This window comes from Crocodylus siamensis, chromosome 12 (genome assembly GCF_052110815.1).
Source record: "Crocodylus siamensis isolate JL-2025a chromosome 12, ASM5211081v1, whole genome shotgun sequence".
Lineage (NCBI taxonomy): Eukaryota > Metazoa > Chordata > Crocodylia > Crocodylidae > Crocodylus > Crocodylus siamensis.
This window is the reverse complement of record NC_143406.1, coordinates 26,948,800-26,970,953: the sequence shown is the minus strand read 5'-3', so window position 1 is coordinate 26,970,953 and position 22,154 is coordinate 26,948,800. Positions and strand designations below refer to the sequence as shown.

General features: G+C 42.7%; 1 protein-coding gene across 6 annotated transcripts in view; it reads right to left on the bottom strand.

Annotated features, from left to right (window-relative positions):
- The window catches only part of TBC1D24 (TBC1 domain family member 24), a 51,486-nt gene extending 30,182 nt beyond the window's left edge, over nt 1-21,304 (bottom strand). For 3 of the 6 annotated variants that reach the window (XM_090023861.1, XM_090023865.1, XM_090023866.1), the window contains exon 1: nt 21,198-21,290. The gene's annotated coding sequence lies outside the window, so the exon portion shown is untranslated. Of the gene's footprint in view, nt 1-12,879; nt 13,854-21,197 lie in introns of those variants that run through there. The other 3 variants (XM_090023862.1, XM_090023864.1, XM_090023863.1) reach the window with 3 other exon arrangements.
- Nucleotides 21,305-22,154: the final 850 nt, after the last annotated feature.

Here is a 22,154-nt window from a genome sequence, read left to right as displayed (position 1 = left end):
TGGCCTATAGGTCCCTTCCAGTCCTGTAAAAGTAGTAGAAAAATATGGAAATAAATTTTGCACTGGTTGCAGGACAGGCTGGAAGTGTTTCTAGGTTTAATTTCTATTATTAGAGAGTATAAAGGAGACTGTATAAAGAATTTTATGGTTATGAACCATGGAGTGAATAGGGGTAGTTTTTATATGGAAATGGTGTCAATTTAACATCCAGAAGAAAACTTTATTAGTCTTACCACATCTCCATTCCATAAAGATAATGAACTTTATCTGCTTTTAGTTATTTGTTTTATCACTTGGGTCACTTTGAACAGCTTTCTTACAGTGAACAGAAAGAAAGTGTTTCTTTTCACATCTTCAGAAAAGGTTACTATAGGCCAAAACTTTTTACTTATAGGAATTCTTTCTTCATACACAGGAACTGAGGGGAAAAAAGGAAATATCTGAATTACAAAACTAGAGAGGAAGATACAAAATGCAGAAAACCCACTAGTTTTCAATGAAGTTTTAATATGTTTGTGATTTCTAAAAGTTGATCTCAGCTGTTTTTACAGTTTGAAACAACAGAATTTTGTTGTTTCTACTATAACTACCACAGGCTAAAGAGTCATGAAAATGGACCAAGAAAAGAGTTTATTATAGGTACTCTGGATAACTTTGTTCCTTACTCTGTTTAGGAATCTCGTTGATTGCTTATTAAATGTTTGGAATTAAGATTAATGGCATTTGATGAGGCTGACACTTTACCTACATCCTGCACACTTATGGCTTAGCAAGGCATCAATGTTTAGAATCAACATTTTTTCACTGTAATGAGCAACATTACATGAGCTTAACTGACAGTTAACTCTCCCTACCTTCCCAAGCATCTTCTCTACAGTTATACTACTATCTATTCTACAAGGATTGTTAAGCAGTTGCCAAATTCAACTGTGGTGCCTATTTCTATAACATACTGTATAGCATTCTAACAGAAAGCAAAGAATTTCTTTTGCTGTCCAAATCAAAACCACTACTAACCTCCTGATGATGCTGTAATGCAGAGCCATTCCCTAGCTCTCACTGGTAATACTAGTCAAGATGACTTCCGTCTTGTTGAAGCATTACTAACATCTGCTTTCTGTGCGTTCCAGTTATGCTGAGATTTTAGTAGGCATGTGAGCAGGTTATGAAAACCACTGCCTTCAAAACTACTGGTTATTAATTACCACTCCAATTAAAAACAAAACAAAAACCTCAAACCAACAACAAACATTAATAGCCCACTACTTGTAGTAGACATAATCTTACATTTGTGAACTCTACGACTACGATGTTGATGTTTTATACACCAAGCGGTCTATGACTTAGATGTGAACACAATGATCTCCTTATGGCACAAAGATATTATAGAAGACATGGAGGTCATCTAGTACATAATTATGCTCTTCCCTTTTCAATCTGTGCAGGGCACCTTTATTTCTTCTCCAGTTTCTTCCGCAAGGCGACATTTGTACCAGCCTACTTCAATACCCAACAAGAGAAGTCACCATATCCCAGAAGCAGGTATTTTTAAAAGAAATGCAAGCAACACCTTTGGTGTTAGCTTGCTTCTTTATGTGAGCACACAAATATTTGCACTAACAGTATGCCATATTAACACTACAGCCAACTTCTGTGGGGAACAGCTGTACTGCTACCCAGTACATCCACAGGTGGCAGACGGTGGAATGACCTTCAGGGAAGGTTAGCTGCGAAATAAGCAGGGGTAACTGCCAAATAAGCAGTCACTGACCAAACAGCAGCAGTACCACCAGGATGTGGCAAGGACAGCAGATAGCAATGCTTTCCTTCCTGAAAAGCCACATATATCCTTCGATAGTGCTGTGACATGGCAAGTACAGGTTGCCACTATAATAAGCCTGCCCAGCTTGCAGCCACGGATCTGCAAGTCCTCAATGCTGGAACAGGCGGAAGAAGATACTAGAATGTCAACGGCTGTGAAGGCAAATGCAGGCAGCAGCAGAACGAGATCCCCAGTTGTCTTGGCCTCCTTGCCATTGGATCAAGGTCCCGTTCTGTCAAGGGCCGTGTAGAAGCTGATGTGCAGCAGCTTCTCCACAAAGAAGTCATGCACAGGTATGCGTTTTCAGCACTTTCCTTGAGCCCTTTGGCAAACAGCTATTGGCAATGGGAGCAGGATTGTGAGGTCTGGAAGCTCCTAGTCGTGAACTGGCATGAAGCGGCAATTATAAGAAGGTTGTCTAGCACTTGGATAAGACAGGAGTATGATTCAGCAGCTGTAACTGTCACTAACCAGCCCTCATCAGGATCCGCTCTGCTCACCTCACTTGGGGAGGGGACTAAAAAAGGTGCCCTAAACATAGCCTGTATACCTTCTGCCTGACTGGATAACTGTGTCCACTGGGATCCCCTTTATTGCAGTTGAAAATATCAGTGAAGACACTATTTTCAGGACCTGGAACATCAGGACCCTCATGGACAACCTTAATAGTGAATGCCTAGAGCACTGCACTGCAATCACGGCCTGAGAACTCAGGTGACAACATCGATGTACCTGCACTGAGCGAGGCCCAACAAGTGGGAGATGGGCAGCTCAAAGAACATGGAGGTGGCTACTACATCTTCTGGAAGGGTAAACAGGAAGGAGAACAATGATTTCACAGAGCTGGCTTTGCCATTAAGAATAAACTCATAAACCAACCCAATGAGTTTCCTAGCAGAATTAATGATCACCTCAACTCTCCATCTTAACCTGGCAGGGAGTCAAAATCCCACTGTCATCAGTGCATATATGCCTTAAGTCTTAATACTGCCAATAAAACCAAGAAGGAATTCTATTTCACTCTTAACTAAGTCCTTTCCGATGTTCCGAGGGAGATAAACTTTTTTTTTTTTTTTTTTGGTGATTTTACTGCCAGATTCGGAAAGGATTCTAACCTCTGGAATGGAACCACTGGCAAGGAAGGAGTAGGAAAGGTCAACTCCAAAGCATCCTCCTCTTGACCAAACGTGCAAAACATGGACTTACCATCACCAACACCCTGTTCTGCCAGAAAAACAGGCATAAGACATCATGGCAACACTCATGGTCTAAGCATTGGCACTTGATTGCCTATGTCACTGTCTGTGTCTGGGATTGCAAAGATATCCGCATCATCCAAGCTATGTTAAGAGCTGATGACTGCTGGACTGATCACTGACAAACTGACTCTGAAACGATGGCTGCAGCAGAAGCAATACCAATGGAAGAGTGACGTTGAAGGACTTAAGGATGCAAGTAAGTGAGACTTCTTCTAACAGCACCTCAATGAAAGACTGGTGAATTCCAATCAATAATGGAAGAATGTCAGCAGCATGTGGGGGGCCCTTAAAACTACAGTCATCAGCACTTGGGAAGAGACACTTTGATTCTCTACCAGGAATAGGGATGACCTGAGCAGGGTGCCGGGCCCAGGGCAAATCAGCCTGTGCAGGGCCCTGCCCCCGGACACGGAGGAGTCAATGGCGGATTTAAAAAAAGTGCACAGCCTGGGGCGGTTGGCCCAGCTCACACCGCCACTAGGGACAGACCTGACCAGGAAACATCAAGTCTGGTTTGATAAGAATGACCGGAGGTCCAAGAGTTGACTGAGCTCAAGCACAAGGTCTTTGGTATTTGGCAACACAACACCAAGTCCAAGCAAAAGAAACTGAATCTCCAAGAAGCCAAAACAGAGGTCCAAACAAAGACCCATGATATGAAGAACAAATGGTGGGAAGACAAGGCTAAGTAGATTCAACATCTTACTGACATCCATGATATGCACAGTTTCTCCAGTGCCACCAAAGCTATCTATGGTCTGAGCACTCAGGGACCAACTCCCTTGAGACCTAAGGATAGAGGAGACCTGACCAAGGAAAGAGGAACCATCAATGCTCATTGGAAGAAGTGTTTTGAAAACCTTCTCAATCAAGATTCTGTTGTTGATGAGAGTGCTCAACTCCATCCTGCAAAACCCAGTCAGAGATTCTCTCAGAATCCCTCCAACCCTTGATGAGGTGAGGAAAGCAATCAAGCAGATGAAGAATGACAAGGCATCTCGAGCAGATGGAATCCCCACAGAAATCTTCACGCAGGGGGAGAGGAGTTCACGTCACAGCTTCATGCCCTCATCTGAAGGATCTGGAATGATGAAAAAAATCCCAGATGACCTCAGAGACGCCATAATTGTGACAGTTGCCAAGAAAGGAGACAAGTTTGACTGTGGAAACTACAGAGGGATCACCTTGCTATCCACCATAGATGATATCATTGTGAGAGCCCTCCTGAACCATCTCCTTCCACTTACTGAAATGCTCCTCCCAGAATCTCAGTATGGGTTTCAGGCATCAAGACACAACTGACATGATCTTCACAGCTCACCAGCTGCAGGAGAAATGCCAGGAACAACAGAAGCCTCTCTACACAGCCTTCTTTGACCTCATTAAAGCTTTCAACTGTGTCAGCCAAGTGATGTTGTAGAGCAGTGGTCTCCAAACTTTTTTTTTGATTGTGCACCCCTATCAGTAAAAAATGTTTGAGCATGAACCCCCAATATGTATATTTATATAAATATAAATAGAAGTGCTAATATTTTCTTCCCGCATCCCAATGGATCGTTTTGCAAACCCCACTTTGGAGACCACTGTTGTAGAGGATCCTTTTGAAGTAGGGTTGCCCAAGATTTGTCACCATTCCCTGCTTGCTCCATGACAGTACATGAGCAGTGGTTCTCAGTAATGGATCTATCACAGACCCCTCTGAGGTTAAAATGGGAGTTAAGCAAGACTGCATCATCACTTCAACTCTCTTCTCAATATTCCTTGCCGCAATGCTACCTCTGACCATCAATAAGCTTCCAGTTTAGCTCCATAATAGAGCTAAACTGTCTAAAGTAAGCTGTTTAGCCTCAGTCAATTCCATGCCAAAACCAAAACCACCCTGACCACCAAGACCACCCTGACGTCAATCACTGAGCTCCAGTACACTGATGATGCTGTAGCATGTGCTCACTTGGAAGTAGACCTTCAGGCAATTGTCAGTCTTTGCCAAGGCATACAAGAAAATGGGGCTGACACTTAACATTCAGAAGATTAAGATCCTCCACCAACAAGCTCTTAAAGAACAGTCCTCAGCTCCTGTAATCCAGATTCACAATGAGACTCTGGAGAACGTTGAGTATTTCCTGTACCCTGGAAGCCATCTCTCGCAGAAAGCTGACATCAACCAAAAAGATCCAACATTGCCTCAAATGTGCAAGTGCAAGCTTTGAACACCTGAAGAAATGGATGTTTGAAGACTGCAATATCAGATCCAAAACCAAGTTTATGGTTTAATCAAGCAGTTGTGATCCCCATCTTACTATACAGATGAGAGATATGGACAACGCACAGGAGACATCTAAAGTGGTTGGAGAAGTACCATCAGTGCTGCTTGCAGAAGATCCTCCGAATCTAGCAGAAAGACGGATGCGCCAATGTTAGTGTCCTCCTATACCAGGAGTAGAAGTGATGACCATCCAACATCAACTTTGTTGGGTTGGCCACATCATCCAGATGTCCTACTCCAGACTTCCCAAGCAAGTTTTATTTTCCCAGCTCAGCCAAGGCATACAACTCAAGAGAAAGGCAGACAAATAGCTTCAGGGACATCCTCTAGGCCAAATTTAAAAAAATGCAACATCAATGTCAACTTGTGGGAGACTACTGCCTAGGGCTGCCCCAAATGCAGGAAGAATTTGTTGCAAGGATCTCAGGACTTTGAAATCTTATGACAACAACAGGAGATAGAAAACTGTGACCGGCAGAAAGAGTGCATCATGGACCAGATGAAGAATCCAGCACTACCCATTCCACATGGAAACACTTGTCCAAGCTTCAGTAGAGTCTATCAATCCTGGATAGGCCTCATCAACCATCTTTGGGCACACAGATAAGAGGCTCCCTGCCTCTGCATGCACTCCTAGGAAGGGGGGAATAGGGGTGGGGGCACATGTCCCACAGATCTGTGTGAGAGGTGGCAGGCAGCTTGCATCCGCCCCCAGCTGCACTGCCATGGCAAGGTGCCCCCTGCCTGCTCAGCAGCAGCAGCAGAGATGGCAGTGTAGAGTTGTGCCCCCCAACTGCTGGGGGGATGGCAGCTAGGGCTGTGCAAAATGGGCTGTATTTGATTCAGATTCAGCCCAAATTGGGGACAGTGATTCGATCCATTGATTTGGATCACTGACCCTGATTCAATTCAGCTGAATCTGAAGATTCGATGCCGATTCGGGGAATCAGTGATTTGGACACAGGCACAGCTTTGAAAGTTTTCTTCTACGTACCCTGAGGTAGCAGCACAGCTCGTGATTGCTGCAGTGCTGGGGCACATGGAGTGTCCCACAGGAGCACGAGGGGCTCTCCAGGGTGCTTGGCAGCAAACCCGGAAGTGGACCAGAAGTACTTCAGGTCTACTTCTGTATCTGCCTGGAAGCACGCTGGGGGGGGAGGGGGGGTCCCCCCATACCCTGTGGCTCAGCAATCCGCTGCAGGGCAACCCTGGGTGCGCCCCCGCTAGACCCAGGAGGCACCAGTCGCTGAGCCAGGGGTGGGGGTGGGGCACACTGGATCCTCCCCGTGCTCTCCCCCAGTGGACCAGGAAGTGGACTGGAAGTGCTTCTGGTCCACTTCTGGGTCTGCTGCTGAGTGTGCTGGGGAGCCCCCTGTGCTTCTGCCCCAGCATTGCAGCATTCAGAGACCCTCCTACCTAGAGGTATGTAGAAAAAACATTTTAAGCTGTATTTATGTCCGAATTGCCAAATCTGTCTGAATCTCTATGAATTGATTTGGAGGGTTCTGATTTGATTTGGGGTTCTGACCCAAGATTAAAGGGTCCTCCGATTCAATTCGGAGATTCGGCCACCAAATTGGGCCGAACCTCTGTCTAATTGAACCAGGGACTGAAGCTTCGCCCAGCCCCAGTGGCAGCAGGGCGGGGAGCCCCAAGCCTGAAGCAGGCAGCCCATATCTGCCCCTCTCTCCCCCCAACCATTGGCTCTGCTCTGGCAGAGCCATGGGGGAGGGGGTTGGTATGAAGCATCATCTTAGACCCCAACTCCCTGGCAAAAATAGAAGTCAGCACCTATGGCTGGCATGTTTTAGAACGGAGATCTCTTTCAATAGTGTTGCACAGAGTTCAATGGATTTCCTTAATGAGGTTAAATGTAGTTCAATCTCTCTATAAATTGCCCCAGGCTTTGTTCGCAGCAGCAATGACTTCTCTCACCAGTTAAACTGAGCTACTGAACCAGCTTTGCCAATACAGATTTAAGCAATAACCTGATGCTAATTTATAAAGTACCTTGAGAATTGGTTAATTGCTTCCCACTCTGGCTTTCTTTATTCTTTGGGACAGAGCCCTTTAAAATCTAGAAGCCTGCTATGCACTAACACTGGTAGTTTCCACATCTCGCTTTTAAAAGGTAGTTAATGGATCTTGACAAACCGACAGAAGGGTGAGCTGAGTCATAACACTTAATAATTTATCTTGGGGGACCACAGTTGCAGATGAAGAATGGTCAAAGCAAACTGGCATTAGGACTCAGTGTTTCAATTCATAGGGGAGAATTATGGCATTAAACTGCAGCTGCATATCAACTGTGATCCATCTATAATGCATTTAATTACAGCCAAATGCAAAGAAAAACCAGGAGTTAAAGTCTCCAGTTGGACAAACATAACTTGCATTAGTTGCAAAGCAGTTTTCTTACTTAGGTAAGTAAATACTATTTCCTTTTCTGGAAGGGGGGGTGGGGTTCCAAAGAGGACGGAGCTAGACTTTTCTCAGTGGTGAAAGATGACAGAACAAGGAACAAATGTCTCAGGTTGCAGCGAGGAAGGTTTAGGTTGGATATTATGAAAAACTCTCTCACTAGAAGAGAGGTGAAGCACTAGAACAGGCTAACAGAGAGGTGGTGATAAAAACCTCCAAAGATGGAGATGTCAAGGCCCAGTCTGACAAATCCCTGGCTGAAATAATCTAGTTGGGGATGGTTCTGCTTTGAGCAGGGGGTTGGACTAGATAACCTCCTGAGGTCCCTTTTAACCCTAATTTTCTATGGACACTTTTATACGTACTCCGGGGCTTGGGGTGGGGAGGAGAGGAGATGGTGCTTTAATTAGTGTGGCTCTGAGAGCTGCTCTAATTAAAGCGCCACAATGTCTCATGCATCAGCACGCCTGTGCTTCAAGATGGTGGCAGGGAGCTTCAACTAAAATTCATTTGATGAACAATGGCATGAATAATTCTTTCTTCCTTGGTTCTGAATATACACATACTTAGAGACAGGCAAGTCTCTCTTAACCAAATGTTGTTGATTCAGCCTTTATTTTTTCCTCATCATGGAATCAGTCTTTATCCCATTAGACCATTTTTGTTCTTCCTTCAACTCCCCACAGTGTGTCACCTTCTTACTGACATTCAGCTGCACAGAACAAATACAGTATTGTAGGCAGTCTTGTTAATGTCCTATAGGATGTAGCCACTAGCTCCAATCTCTATTATGTAATGGCACAATCACTACAAAAAAGAGAAGAGGAGCCGATTTACTGCCCTATTACACTGCAAGTTTGCCTGCATCCCAGTGTCTATTATCATTGTTAGGTCTCTTTGTCCATTACTAACCATAAGCATGTTTCTTTCCATTAAAATGTCTGTACTTATGATTACTCTCCTCTCCACCCCACTGCCATCCCTCCAAGATATTCTGCTTACGTTTATTTAGGCTGAATTTCAAATCTCATTCTTTTAGCCAACCCCTCCAGCTCCCATTGCATTATTTTCTGCCTTGACAGGTGTTCATGCTACTTCATTTTACTATTATCTGCAAATGTGGAGTTTCATTATATCCAGAAAAGGGACAACAGCAGTCAATCGCTTTATCAGAAGCAAATATAGAAATTCTACTAGGTGGGGAGATGAGTAGGTAATGGTAATCAGTCTTCAAGCTCTGGAGAACTTAAACCATTAACCAGTAAGATAAATCAGCAATGTCTGAAAACAGTGCTCGAATGACTTAGAATGCTAGCATGTACAGACAATGACTATAAGACACCACTAAGCACTGTGTCCATTAGCATGCTCAGACATTAATAATAATGTTGCACCTGTGCAGGTGCAGACCTACTGAATCCGCTCTTTCCATTGATTAACATGTAGTCGGAAATGCAGCAGGTACTTATACCATTACATTCAATCCCAAAACCCCAAGAACTCAATAACAGAAATAGGCATCATTTCTCTAAAAGTGCTCACCATCTATTACAGACGAGCTTTTAGAAAACGAAGTACCTGCATAATCACTCTGAACACTAAAATTCACAAAATCCCAACACATTTGGGTCCCAGAAATGTAAGTGGATTGCCTCAACACCAATAATGGCTACTTGTACAGACTGGCAATGGAGAAAACTAAAGCTGATCTACATGATTTGGCCAAGACTAGGGATGTGAAAGGTTAAATGTTTAAAAGATAAGTATATTTGTTTAATGCATTACCGGTTACTGCTTAGTGTGGGGTGCAGTCTGGAGGGGAAAGGAAGCGGCACAGTACCCCAGAAACCAGAAGGCAGCAGGGCAGGCAGGAGGGAGGAGGGGGACTAGTACCCACAGCCCAGAACAGGGGTGGGCAAAATAATGGCCCGTGGGCTGCAGCCAGTTCACCAAAGGATTTTGTTTGGCCTGTGGCGGGTCCCTTGGTCCCACCCAGCCCAGGTGTGGGAAGCAGCTCAGGCTGTGGCTTGTGTGGCTGCTCCTGCCGCCCCTGGATGTGCAGCAGGGCTGGGGCCATGCAGCAGTCAGGCTCCGTTTTACAGCAGACCTGGTAGCAGTGGCTCCTTCTGGCTGAAACACTGCCTGCCTGTAAGAGGAAACCCACCATTTCCCCAAGGGAACCTAGGCAACATGGGAAGCCCTGACTGGTAACAGGGGACCCCCCCCATGACCTCCCACAGTATGTGCAACAGTGGGAGCTGCCCCACCCTCCCCATGCCCCCCAGATGAACCAGTTCCATCCTGCGCTCCACCCCACCCCACCATGGCTGGGCAGCGCTTGCCTCAGGCCCTGCCTCTGCCCCAGCCCTACTCCCTCCCTCACCATGGGGACCTCGATCTGCACACCCCCCCACCACATTCCTTCCCCACCCTCTGTTATTCACCAAACAAAAACACAGACAAAAAAAAAATTACAAGCAAATGTTCTTCAATTTCTTGTTCTGCCCCAATACAAAAGTGTTATAATACATGCTCAAGTTACAAACTCAAAGGGAAACTCAGATAAAATGAGCAAGGAGGTAAACTAAGACTTGTTCTCAAATTCCTTTAGCTCTCTTAATAAGGAGTACTAGAAAAGGATTTCTACATTTGTGTAGCTTCTGGCTCAGATGGACAGAAGAAGGTGAAATGGTCTTGCAGTAGTTTATAACAGTTTGACCTTGTCATCCCTTGGGGCACTCTGGTGAACAAATGTTCCCCCAAATACTGGTGGTCACCCCCGATAAATATATAGGTGGCCATCAGATCACCCCTGAGCCTGAGTTTTTCCAGGCTAAAGAGTCTCATAGCTCTCAGCCTCTTGTCATAAGGTTTGTTTTCCTGACCTCTGATCATGCATGTGGCTCTTTTCTGGACTCTCTTGAGCTTCTTCACATCCTTTTTGAATTGTGAAGCCCAAAACTGGACACAGTACTCCAGTTGTGGCCTCACCAAGGCCAAGTACAAGGGGAGAATGATGTCCTGGGATTTGCTTGAGAAGCATTTATGGATACAAGCCAGCATTTTGCTCGATTTACTAGCAGCAGCATCACATTGAAGGCTCATGTTCACCTTGTGGTCAATCATGACCCCCAAGTCCCTTTCATCCATAGTGCTAGCCAGCGTAGCCTATAAGCATGCTGTGGGTTTTTCTTCCCAAGGTGGAGAATCTTGCATTTTTCAGTGTTAAACACCATCAGGTTCTCATCCACCCATTTCCTGTCCTCAGGTGTGGATGCTTTACTCCAAAGTTTGGTGTCATCGGTGAACTTGGCCAATTCACTTCTGACACCAATGTCCACATCATTAATGAAGATGTTGAATAATATAGGCCCAAGGACAGAGCCTTGAGGGAACCCACTGGTCACAAGGCACCATGCCGATTGACTTGCGTCAACCACCACCCTCTGGGTCCAACCATGGGGCCAGTTCCACAGCCAGCGAATCGTGGTGGACCTGAGGCCACAGCTGGCCAGTTTTGCCAAGAGGTGATCATAGGATACCAGATTGAAGGCTTTTTTAAAGTCAAGATATATTACATCAATCTCCTCTCCCTTGTCCAGGTGATAGGTCACATGGTCATAAAAAGGAAATAAGATTCATCAAGCCAAGTTCAAGTTCAACCTCAATTCTGTACATGGTCTTTTTATGTAACAATTTGTATGGGTTTACTAAGTGTATTTTTAAACTGATTAAACCAATGCAAAACACCTGTCTAAGTCAATATAAAGCTTCAGTAAACTTGATTCCATCTATGTTTGAATCAATTAAGAGTGCCGTGTGTGTGTGTGCGTGGATACAGCCTTAATATGACAGCCTAAGCAGGGCATCTAGAGGACATCTATGTTAGTATAACATGCAGGAAAATGGAACTGGGCAAGGAGCAATGTAATGTCAATTTAGGACTACTTTATTCTTCCCTAAATTTGGTGCCAAGAGTCTGCAAGTTTTCCTGTGAAACAGAAGCTGGTTGATAGTAGTGCACCTTGCATGCTCACTTAAAAACCAAAGTTATTATTTTACAGACAGATGTATTCCTCCCTTCCCCTCCACCCCCTGCCAAAAAAAAGTAACAAAATCCAGTGAGATTTTTTTTGGCCAGGATTCTCAGAAAGAGCAGCATTATCAAGGGTATCAAATTATTAACACAATCCCTTTACTGAAAGGAGTAATTCCCAAACAGCAAGTGTCACAATAAAAAGGTGGATGATTTCTTTACGTGAGAGAGCGTGAGCAGGTACAGGCACCAAACCAGTGGCAAGATGTTCCTTACTTCCTTCTCTCAGTGTAATCTCAAGATGCATGCCAAACACTGCACACAAATACTTCTGGAGCAATAAACTGCCATATTACAGTGTTTACTTCTCTAGTTTTTCCAAAGTTATGCTTCATTGGTAAAGCTGTAGTTTAGTACTATACAACAATGTAAAAGCAAAAAGGCTACAGTTCTTTCAGAAATGAAAACACAAGTGCACAGTATTTAACCAACAAATCCATCACTGAAAAGAACATGTTTATGGATATTGCCACAGAAAATGAAGGAGCAAAGAGTCATTTAAATATTAAATAAACAATAGGGATGTAAAATCCTAGCAGGAACAAGGAGTTATAGAATTTTGCTTCCCTATAGTTGGGCAAGGTCGATTAATGTTGGGGGTACAGGGTTGACCTAAAACTAACTATCCTGAAGTAAAAATCTGTCTGTGGTTGACTCCACTAGCACCAAAACGGCTATCATAATATTATAAATCAGAGTGACAGGAGACTAAGGATTTAATTACCTGCTTATCCTTAGCACTTGTTCTTCAGATGAGATATGAGGCATACCAACTAAATAGAACAAACACTGTATGAATATTATGTATATACACATATGGTTTGTGGATGGATGTGCCCTCAGTCTCAAAGGCTGTGCATCTGGCTCTGTTCACAAGGAATAATTGTACAGTTTTAAAAGCTACAATGTAGCTCAGTTAGAGAAAGTAGTAAGGTGCACCTTGCCATTGGTTTGGTGCCAGTACCTAATCTCTCTCATGAGAAGAGATCCTCCTCCACTTTGTTGTGACACTTACCATTTGGGAATTACTCCTTGAAGGATTATCTGTTAATAATCTGATATCCTTGATAATGCTGTTCTGTCTGAGAATCCTGGCAAAAAGCTCCAAGTACTTGCACTTCATGGCTTTAGTCGTTCATGATTATAGCCGCCCAGGATAACTGCACTTTTAGTACAATAAAACACAAAGAAGAAATGTAAGATTCTTGTAATAGTAGTGTGGTGTTTACCTGCTCTTTCTGTCACTTTATAATAAGTAGCTTACTCTGAATCTATATGAACACAAGTATATATACCATACAATAGCATTGTAAATTACAGAGTCTAAATCACAAACAATTTCGTTGATATCCTCTTACCACAGATCCATGCTAGGCTTTTTCCACCCCATCCTATTCAAAATATTGGCCTTGTTAAAAACTGTATAGAACTCGCAAGATTACATATGAAGTATAGAGCTCCTTCTGTCTTCTGGGACTGTCTCGAGAAGTGTTCACTACCTGGATGATAGGCTTTGAATTCTTTCTTTTTTTTTTTTTTCAGATTTGTTGCTACCAGCTCTGAAACTAGAAGACATATGAAGAAAATGGTGAGGTTGCTACACATCAGCAGACCTGTCAAAACTATGCATCACTCCCAACATACAACCTAAAGCAGGGGTGGGCAATTATTTTGGGTGGAGAGCTGCTTACTGAGTTCTGGCAAGCCATCGAGGGCTGAATGGCAGGCAGACAAATATTAATTTTCTACATTTTTAGAATGTAGAATAGAATGGCCTGGTGTACCATATCCGGCCTGCAAGCCGCATTTTGCCCACTCCCAACCTAAAGTCTGGTTTAAAAAATGACACCTTTTTAACTGCCACTGGATTCAGTTCTGTTTTGAAACGATGAAATAGGACACTATTGCAACATATTTCGACTGAACTAATGTTTTTTTAGTTGTTCTCTTCCTTGGAAACCCTCTAACAGGATGATCCACTTTGTAATGGCCTGCATTCTGCTGGCACAGCTATACTAGCTGGGAGTGTGAGGTCAGTTGTTCAGATGATGAAACTATGCCGGAAAAAACTCCTAAAAAAAATAAAATAAAAAAAAATAAAATAACCATCTTTCTATAAACCAACAACCTTCCTATAAATGCATCTATGCTGATATTGCTTTTGTATGTTTTGTTTTCAATATTCTGAGAAGTGTTGCTTTATTCTCTGTTAGGAAATGCTGCATTATCAACTGGGGATTCTGCTAAAACAGCCATGCCAGCAAAGACCGTGATGCTGATAGGTCCTTAGTCCATGATCTCTTCTTCCCAGGACAATAGTTTTGAACAGCTATTATTAGCCTTTAATAGTATCATTCCAAAGCTCAACTAATGAAATGCTAATTATGCCCCTTAGTTTAAACTGCAGAAAGAGCCAAGAGAATGACAAACATCAAGTTACAAAGTCCAAGAGAATGAAGACTGCAGGTAGTTTCCATTTCTCATTGCAAATAATTCAAAATAGTAGTTGAATCCACAGTAAGTCTTCATCATTATATGCTCCCTTCAACACACATGATCCAAGTCAGTCAATCATTGATATAAAGTAATTAGTTATATCTGGTTTTATAGCATGCAGTCATATGACCTTCTGGACAAAACAAGACTGCAAGGCCAAACACAAGCATTCCTTATTCAAACTGCAGTTGCACTAACACTAAAAGACAGAGAAACTATTGGGCACATACATCAAGAATTATAGTGGGACTAGCCAGTAAAGGGATCCATGTGAACAAGTATTTCTTTAATCCCAGCTTCAGGAATTTAGTATTCTCTTTGCTTCAGGGTTTCATGAAAGGCACTCTTCCTTGCCATCCTCATGCTTCAGTCACAGAACAAGCCTGTGCATGGAGAACAAATAGCTACTCTATTTTTTCATAGCATTATTTGCATTTCTCTTTCTTCAAGCATTTGGTTTGGGAAAATTCACACTCCACTAACTTTAAGATACAGAATTTTAGGGATTTGATCCATTCTAGTTAAAAGCCAGCATAAAGTCACCTTTTATAGGTGACTAACACTGTCCAACCTGGGTAATGAGTATTTTAAATGGCCAGGCATAGCACGTGGTTATTTTATGCTCTGCTGCCAGTATCTTGCTTGTCCCCACTACATCAAGCTTCGACAGAGGTGCAATCAAGGACACCCTTATTATCTAAACACACCCCCATAGTCGCATGATCAGAATAGTCACCTTGGTTTTGGACATACTGAGACACACAAACAATCTAGACTGGTTTGCTTACCTGTTCTTGCATTTACAAAAAGCACACCCTCTACTATGATTTCATTTTCACCTATCACGTTATGCTGTAAGGCTCCTATCTGATTTGCACAGCAGCTTCCTAAAAACATGCAAATTTAACATGGAAATTAAGGTTAAGGTTCTCTAAGAGCTTAACCACATAACAGGTTTTCTATTTTTACTACTTTCATTGTTTAATCTGTGGCTACTTTGCAGTCTCCTTATTTCTGGGGAAGAATGACTAATCAAAGTGACCCAACCATGTGTATGATGGTAGGAAAAAAATCTAGAGACATGAGATGTAGGTAACATTTTTTTAAGTATGCTTTATTGTTTGCATTCTATATTTTCCATTGCATGGAATCAGGCCAAAGGTTTATTCTACATTAATATATATATATTTGCCTATATAGCAAAACTAACAAACCCTGCTAGTACATACAGCTTATATAGATAAACCAGTAATTTTGCCAGCATAGTTTATTAAACTAGTTCCCCAGATGAGATAAGAGATAATAAGGCAATAATATTTTTTAGCTAACAGAACTGCATCTATATAGAGTTTTGACCATTATAAAACAAAGCCTTAAAAAAAGGTGTAACTTTGCTAAGTACAGACAGTCAAAAAACCCAAGGCTGAACCAATTTAATCTTCACAGGTTAGTTTAAACTGTATAGATTGAACCAATAAGCAAATGAACAGACATTCACACGTGATTCAGGAAACATAGCCACATGCCTGCAGTGGCCCAGGCCAGAAGGCCGCTAGAGCATGCCTCCCTGCTCCGCTGGAGCTGACAGCTTGGGCCAAGGCTAGCCCGCTCACCCTGGGAAAGGGGGGTGGGGGATGGGGGAGATGCAAAGCATCCTGGGATGCAGGGGGACTGTGAGTAAACTTGAATCTGGAGGGGATCTGGGAGAAAAGGTCAATAAATCGATTTAAGCTAGATCAGGTAAGTCTGATACTACATCAATCCAGGTTTATTTTAAACTTGTTTTGGCCATTTTGAAAATGGTTTAAGTGTTCTATCGTGCTAGAAATTTGAACCAGTTTCTGATCACTTATATTGTGTAATTTCTGTCACTAGCCATAAACCTTCTATAGACATGCTCCAAGGAGGTGAGGGGCAGGGGCACTTTGATTAGCAAGCCACGCTAATTAGAAGTGCCTGAGCATCACATGAATGAGCATAGGGATGCTAATACAACGAGCTTTCATTCAAAGGGCCCCACTGCCATTTTTCAGCATGGAGACACCAATACATGTGATGCTGGAAGCTGCTGGAATGTGTTAATTTCTGCAGTCCAGCAAACTCAGTTAATCAAGTCTGCTCCAACGTGCTGGATTTACAGCATGTCAGAGCAGCCTCCCTGCACGTGTGTAAGTGCCCTAAGCGATTTAAGATTGGTAGAAGTTTCTTGTGCAGATGGAGCGAAAGCAACAGTTCCTACTATATGTAGCCAAGAAAGAGATAAGTGAGAGCAAGATTATTTAAAGCAGAGAGCGTGAAGACAGGGAAGAACTTTGAGAGCCAACCCTTCAAAAAGATGTTGTAGTCCTTTTTTGTGAGTTTGCAAAAAGAATGCCTGAAAAGGCACCACACTGTCACTGAACCAGAAATATGTCTTTTACATTAGAAATGCAGACTTTAGGAAAACACTATGGTTCATGGGAAAACTACACGCATTAGTTATATCAAGGAAATGAAATAAGACTATTTTAAATTCATTTTGGTTTGTTTTTATTAATTAAAATAGTCTCTGTAAAACCTCTGCTTCTACAATGAAAGGCTGAAAAATGTTCTCAAAACACACTTGAGTCATTTAACTATTTCTTTAATAAGATTAGGAAAGATCAAGTGTTAAATTAAAAGTGATACTACTTAAAAAAGGAGAAAATTTCAACACACATTTGGTTTCCTTCACACATACAGAAGAATGGCCTAGTTCTTTATATCAGCTTTCCTCTCTTTCACACACATTGGACCCTTGCTTGTCACCTCTACAGGAACCATAACGTTTTCAAGTTTTCTGTATTAAAAAAGATCTTTTAAACTTCTAATCTGTCTTGTCAGTTGCTTTCAATTTAAACTGAAAAACAGACCCCTTTATCTTTTTAGTCTTGTGCAACTGATCCACAGTTCCCATGCAAAGGTGACAAACTTGTTTCAAGATGTTAGGACTCAATTACCTCCTAAACACAGCTGCACTCTTTGCGATTACAGCACACAAATCAGAAGATGTCAAAGAAACAGTTTTACACCAAATTATTACATATTATTTATGCAGACTATGCGTTTTAGCAACAGTGGCATGGTTTACAAATTCACCCTATAACACAGTTTGTAGTTAAACCCTACTAATGAAAACTAATTGTTGAAACGTGGAGACGATACCACCTGACAGCACACTGGTTCCAGCAAAATCCCAATGAATATGAACGTAAGAAAAGCCATATCTGGAGCCAATTCTTTACAACTCTTGGATTCTTGCTGCGATTTCCCTTGACGCTTTAGTTTTGCAGATAAAATATAGCTAATGTTTGTAAGAACAAAGTAAGCTGCAGTACTGAATTATATTCCCCCAAACACTGAAAGACGGAATTTAAAATTCAAAGGTTTAAGAGCGTCATACTATTTTACTGGGGCAGAAAAACTGTGATAGGTGAGTAGGTATGAAAAGAATTAAGGAAAAACAATGGAGAAATATTCCTTAAGTAGCCGTTGTGTGTGCATTTGTTTCTCTATGTAGACAAAATTATTTCAGTACAGGATTGGCTTTTTTCAGTTTAATCTTACTTGTCTCCAAGCAACAGAAACTAAAATGAAAAAGCCACTCATACCTCAATAAAGGCTCATCTTCACCACAAAATTGACATATCTCTCAAATATAGTCCTTAACCTGAGCCCTTTCCACACATTAGATGCAGTCAACTCAAACTGAATAGCTTGTCATGGAGCAAAGATCAAAGGTTGAATTAGAAAAAAAAATTAATCAGCTATTGAACACATTGCCTGTCTTACCTCAATACAACTCAATACATAAAAAACTGTTAAAGAAAAAAAATGACTATCCCACAGAAATCAAAAAGCCTTGAACAGGTTGCCATAAATAACAATGACAAATGGTAAACAAAGTAAGATACATTCCCAGTTGCGTGAAGTTTACAATCTGAGAGAAAACATAAATACAAGATATGGAGCTACAGTTTAGTTAAAGGACTCAATGGGATTTTTTTTTTTTTTTTTTTAAAGGAGAGGAAGCAATTTCTGGACAAGCAGACATGCAAAGGCAAACAAAGAAAGAGAATGAAATGGGAAGAGTATAAGAAGTTAGTTCAGACTCTAGCTAACATTTACAAACGTTACTGTTTATCACTATTTTAATTATTGATACTATATGAAAAGCAGAGAGCTCTTTTCCTTTTCATTTGGATTCTAGCAACTTAAAGCACCTGTACATTTTCAAATATTAATGACAGAATAGGCATTCAGTACAAAGATGCCCCATGGACAGTTACTGTGAAACATTATCCACAGGCTTCTTGTAAAGGACAATGGATATGCATATCATGTACTACCTGAAAATAGGTAATGACAAGGTACTAATGTGAAACACTGCTGGAGCCCCAGTGAGCAAGGTCAGTGCTATGAAAAGGAGAATGTGCAACTTGAGTCCTCACTGCTTTACACTGGCCATTGCAATGACAGGCTCCTCACTGTTACTGACAGCGTTCAGGCAAAGCAAATGAAGGAAGGTTTAAGGCATAAACTGCTACACTGGTATTCTGCTTAAGACAACCTTTAGGATATTCAGCATGGAAAGAAACCAGCTATCCAGCATGCATGCCGTATCCTCCACAGCACAGGGGACTGCCAAAGGTGACCCAGACATGACCAGTTGCTGCAAGGGGTCACATCACACTTGAATCTGTTATACTGGACCCAGGGGCAGTATGGAAATCCAAAGCCACAAACAGGTTTGCAGTAACAAACGACCATAAATCCTTAGCTCATGAGGATCTACATTACTACATTTAAGAGAGAATCTGGTCAAGATTCCTGTTTTACTTCTTACAACAGCGAAGGGATCAGCTGCAAATCAAAACTTTTGGGTACCAGTTTCTTCATGTACTTCATGTAATAATTAATGGGGCCATGTGTATATGACAAAATGGGCATGAAAAAGGAAGATTAGGACTAAATGTTATCAATAGCCACAGGGCTTAAAATCTGTTTTGAGACATTACTGTGACATAATCACAGAGAACCACAAGTATTGGTCACTACCTTGTAATTAAATATAACAGGAGACAACAATGGTTATGTAAATGCCTTGCAAAATCTAGACACAATGGGACAAACTGATGCCAAAATCTAATTGAAAGTCACTTAACATAGGTTCTTTGGCAAATTCTATCATTAAAAGATATACCCAAGGGAAGAATATAATCATTATAGCTCATCTTTGATTCCAAATACAAATGGCAAACTTTGCATGCTTGTGTAAAGCTTTTGATAGGCATTAAAGAAAATGAAGTAGCTAATGTGTGAAGAAAGGCATAATGAAAAGCCATGCAGTCAAATCTTAAGAGATCTTCAATTTACTTTCCCAGGTTAAATTAAGTGTAGGTGCTGTGCCATCTGCCTTGATCACTGGAACCATAGAGCCAGAGAATAGACATGATAAGGAGGGTCAAGAATTCCCATGCTGTCTTGAAAAAGTGCATCAGTCACCATGTGTAAGGGACATTTCTACAATATGAACCAAAATGAAATGGCATATTATGTTATTTAAATTTAACTTTTTGACATTCCACTAATGGAAATGGTTATATTTTACAAGTATATCAGAAAAATCTGTAAGTCTCAGCACATAATTTATATGCACAAATTCTCCATCTCATAACAACATGCAGCTTGACTATGTGTTGTAAGCACTGTACCAGAATCTAGAGAGATATCAAATAAAATAAACTGCATTTGATAAGAGGTACTCTACTTATTTGATGCTGCAAATCACCGTGTTTTTGTTTTATTTATTAAGCATATTATTAATTTGTAAAATTTGGTAATATGCTAATGCCCAAAGGGCTCACTGTGGAACTTAGCAAAATTCTGCTGCATTTCTGAAACTCTAAGTCATGCTTTAACAGTTATCATTATCCAATTTTTTTTCTGGACTTATTTTGGTCCTTGTCTCGTATGCACATCTAGATATTGGACAATATGTTTATAATCAAAACAGAGCTGGAAAAAGAGTCAACCAGAATTTAATTGGTAGCTCATGATTTGAATCAGCCGCTATAAAAAAAAAATCTACTAACGTAAGAGAATGAAGAAGCTCTGCTGTAACAGAGGAAGAGGAAACAGTCCTCACACACTTCACCGCTAACATCTCACATTAGAGCTTTCTAGATCAGAGATGTGGAGCCTAATGTCATTTTAGTCCTATTTTGAGTCCACACACCAGGGAATTTTCACAGGGTTTAAAACCAACATGTTAAGGAGCTAACCAGCACACTTCAGTTTTGTCGAAGTGGTTTCCATCATCTATCAGCTACAGACAATTTTAATTCGACATCAAACAACCCCCTGATCACATAAAAACACAGAAATAGGGAATTCAGTTTGAGCCTGTGCTTGTCACTTGTGTTTCTACAACAAACGCCCGGTAATCACTAACATTTCAGACTGCTTATGGTGTCAACACTCATGCCAACTGCTGGAGTGGCCAAAGCAGTAACCACATCTTCAACCGAGCCCGCGCTGCCCTATCTTCCCACACCGCCGCGACAGACCCGGCACTGGCCCGAAAACGGGGCTAACCCCCGCTGTGCAGCCCCCAGTCCGAGCTTGGAGCAGCAGGCGGCCCCTGTACGCCCCGCTCGTCTTCCTCCAGGCAGCGCCCACCGCGAGCCCCGCTGCTCGTCCAGCACCGCGCTGCCCCCCGCCCGGCCCAGCCCCCGCCTCTCCCGCCCGCAGCCCCGGGCCGGGCGCTGACTGCCCCACCCGCCCCTCCCCAGGCCGAGCACCGCTACCCGCCCTTACCCGCCCCGCTCGGACACCAGCGTCTACGTCTTACCAGGCCCGCGCAGGCGCAAACACACCTCCTGTCGGGACCAGCGCGACAGCCAGTTTTTTCCCTCCACAGAACAGGCGCGCGCACGCATGCGCACAGGAACGGCCCCGCGGGGAGCCTTCTGCGCCTGCGCGAGGTTTGCGAGCGCGGGAAGAATCGACGGTGTGGTGGTTTTGCCAGGGTGTGGAGCCGGGGTGCTTTCGCCGTCACTGCGCTGCGGTCCTGCCCCGCTCAGCTCCAGGGGGGGCTCACCCCAGAGCAGGATGTGGGTTGCCTGTGGGCAGGAGGCAGCGGGCACTGGGGCCAGGAAGGGATCTCCTCTCCCTCCATGCCCTCTCTCCCTGCCTGTGGGCAGCAACTAGGGTAGTTCCCTTTTACCAGAGGCAGGTCTGCTCCTCTGTACCCCCTGTCTGAGGGACCAGGACGTGCAACTCTTCCAGTGCTTCAGAAGTGTCACATGCAGGAGCAGTGATGCCACCTGAGAGCAGCTGCAGGGCATTCATGGGGCACTGGAGAATGAGGGAAGAGGCCTCAGTATGGCACACGGCTGCAGCAGTGACTTACTGTGTGACCTCTAGTCTCTCTCACTATCCCCTCGAGAAGTTGTGATAGTGAGTCCACAAGAAGGGCCAAACTGTGTCAGGCAGCAGTCCATTGAGCCCAGCATCTTGTTTTAAACTGTGGCAAACGGTGTTGTCTAAAGTAGTCTATCCCTTCTCAAACCTTGCATGGCATCAAGCATCACTGATCTGGGGGTGCCAGAGGATGCATCCTTAATTGTGTTATGTAATAGCCCTAAAATGGAGCTAATAATATTTATGGGAAAATGAATAATATTTATTCAACCTTGTAAACTGCTTTGAAATAGTGAAAGGAAAAATACACATCAGTGATAATTATATCTAATACTTTAGTGAAAATGATTG